We start from the raw sequence: 3138 nt of genomic DNA, 5'->3' as shown, positions 1-3138 counted from the left end.
GTTTCATGAAATATGTTGAATCATATCTGGCTGTAAAGCCATACCCAAACTACTTTGGGATTGGTATTCAACTAATCACTCCAGCCCATGTAATTATATGTTGAAGCCTGGCTGGCTGTAAAGCCATGTCTCAATCCTTATACCCAAGAGAAGAGCTTCTTTATCATTCTTAGCCAATTGGCTATTGAATGTAAGGAATGTCAGGCGTGTCATGTCTGAGTTACATACTAAAGCTTGGCTGGCTATTAAGCCATGCCTGACCCTTTGATTGGAGCTTTAGAGCATAAGATTCCTGGAATTCATATTAAAAATTTTGGAATCCTTTTTTTTCTTTTTCAAAAGAATTTTTCGAAAAACATAAAATAAAAATCCAAAAAAATTAGAAAATCATAAAAATCAAAAATATTTTCTGTTTCTTGTTTGAGTCTTGAGTCATGTTATAAGTTTGGTGTCAATTGCATATGCATCTTGCATTTTTTTCGAAAATTTCATGCATTCATAGTGTTCTTCATGATCTTCAAGTTGTTCTTGGTAAGTCTTCTTGTTTGATCTTGATGATTTTTTGTTTTGTGTCTTTTCATGTTTATCATATGCATTCTTGAATTCTTAGTGTCTAAGCATTAAAGAATTCTAAGTTTGGTGTCTTGCATGTTTTCTTTGCATTAAAAATTTTTCAAAAATATGTTCTTGATGTTCATCATGACATTCATAGTGTTCTTGGTGTTCATCTTGACATTCATAGCATTCTTGCATTCATCACATGTTTTGATCTAAAAATTTCATGCATTGCATAATTTTCATGTTTTTCTCTTGCATCATAAAAATTCAAAAATCAAAAAAAATATCTTTCCCTTTTTCTCTCATCAAATTCGAAAATTGAGTTGACTTTTTCAAAAATTTTTAAAATCAAGTTGTTTCTTATGAGTCAAATCAAATTTTCAAATTTGAAAATCTTATCTTTTTCAAAATCTTTTTTCAAAAATCAAATCTTTTTCAAAATTCTTAGTTATTTTCGAAAATTCCAAAAATATTTTTCAAAAATCTTTTTCTCATTTTAAATCATAATTTTCGAAAATAACTTAAACAATTAATGTTTTGGTTCAAAAATTTGAAGTTTGTTATTTGCTTGTTAAGAAAAATTCAAACTTTAAGTTCTAGAATCATATCTTGTGATTTCTTGTGAATCATGTCATTAATTGTGATTTTAAAAAATCAAATCTTTTTCAAAACTAATTTCAATCATATCTTTTCAAAAATATCTTCTTATCTTATCTTTTTCAAAAATATCCTTTCAAAATATCTTTTCTAACTAACTTCTTATCTTTTCAAAACTTGTTTCAACTAACTAACTAACTTTTTTTTCTTAACTTTTTCAAAACTACCTAACTAACTCTCTCTCTCTCTCTAATTTTCGAAAATATCTCCCCTCTTTTTCAAAAATTTCTTTTTAATTAACTAATTATTTTTATTTTTTATTTTTGATTTCAAAAATTTTTCGAAAAAAATTACTAACAATTTTTCAAAAACCATTTTCAAAAATCACTAACTCTTTTTCAAAATAATTTTCGAAAATTATTCCTCCCCCATCTCATTCTATTTATTCATTCATATCCTAACATCTCATCTCACATTCCAATCCTCACAGTTGTGTTTCTTCCTTTACATCACATCCTTTATCTCCCCCTCTTCTTCTACTTACAAAGGGATCCCTATACTATGGTATAAAGGATCTCTATTATTATTATTATTATTATTTTTCTGTGTCTTCTTCTTTGTCATATGAGCAGGAGCAAGGATAAGAACATTCTTGTGGAAGCAGATCCAGAACCTGAAAGGACTCTGAAGAGAAAATTAAGAGAAGCTAAAATACAACAATCCAGAGAAAACCTTTCAGAAATTTTCGAACAGGCAGAGGAGATGGCAGCCGAAAATAATAATGTAAGGAAGATGCTTGGTGACTTTACTGCACCTAATTCCAATTTACATGGAAGAAGCATCTCCATTCCTGCCATTGGAGCAAACAACTTTGAGCTGAAACCTCAATTAGTTTCTCTAATGCAGCAGAACTGCAAGTTTCATGGACTTCCATCTGAAGATCCTTTTCAGTTCTTAACTGAATTCTTGCAGATATGTGATACTGTTAAGACTAATGGAATAGATCCTGAAGTCTACAGGCTCATGCTTTTCCCTTTTGCTGTAAGAGACAGAGCTAGATTATGGTTGGATTCTCAACCTAAAGACAGCCTGAACTCTTGGGATAAGCTGGTCACGGCTTTCTTAGCCAAGTACTTTCCTCCTCAAAAGCTGAGCAAGCTTAGAGCTGATGTTCAAACCTTCAGACAGAAAGAAGGTGAATCCCTCTATGAAGCTTGGGAAAGATACAAACAGTTGACCAAAAAGTGTCCTTCTGACATGCTTTCAGAATGGACCATCCTAGATATATTCTATGATGGTTTATCTGAGCTATCAAAGATGTCACTGGACACTTCTGCAGGTGGATCCATTCACCTAAAGAAAACGCCTGCAGAAGCTCAAGAACTCATTGACATGGTTGCTAATAACCAGTTCATGTACACTTCTGAAAGGAATCCTATGAGTAATGGGACGCCTATGAAGAAGGGAGTTCTTGAGGTTGATACTCTGAATGCCATATTGGCTCAGAACAAAATATTGACTCAGCAAGTCAATATGATTTCTCAGAGTCTGCATGGAATGCAAGCTGCATCCAACAGTACTCAAGAGGCACCTTCTGAAGAAGAAGCCTATGATCCTGAGAACCCTGCAATAGCAGAGGTAAATTACTTAGGTGAACCTTATGGAAACACCTATAACTCAACATGGAGAAATCATCCAAATTTCTCATGGAAGGATCAAAAGCCTCAACAAGGCTTTAATAATGGTGGAAGAAATAGGTTTAGCAATAGCAAGCCTTTTCCATCATCAACTCAGCAACAGACAGAGAACTCTGAACAAAATGCTTCTAATTTAGCAAATCTAGTCTCTGATCTATCTAAGACCACTGTAAGTTTCATGAATGAAACAAGGTCTTCCATTAGAAATCTGGAAGCACAAGTGGGCCAGCTGAGTAAAAGGCACTGAAATCCCTCCTAGTACTCTCCCAAGCAATACAGAAGAGAA

At 32.9% G+C, this 3138-nt stretch overlaps 1 non-coding gene across 1 annotated transcript; it reads right to left on the bottom strand.

Annotated features, from left to right (window-relative positions):
* Positions 1-2310: 2310 nt before the first annotated feature.
* LOC148574542 (small nucleolar RNA R71) lies at positions 2311-2418 on the bottom strand. The gene has a single exon (XR_015905705.1). It is a non-coding gene; the product is annotated as a small nucleolar RNA R71 (small nucleolar RNA).
* Positions 2419-3138: the final 720 nt, after the last annotated feature.

This window comes from Arachis ipaensis, chromosome B2 (assembly GCF_059453495.1).
Source record: "Arachis ipaensis isolate K30076 ecotype BB chromosome B2, ASM5945349v1, whole genome shotgun sequence".
Lineage (NCBI taxonomy): Eukaryota > Viridiplantae > Streptophyta > Magnoliopsida > Fabales > Fabaceae > Arachis > Arachis ipaensis.
The sequence above is the reverse complement of the archived record's forward strand: the minus strand, read 5'-3'. Positions and strand labels throughout refer to the sequence as shown.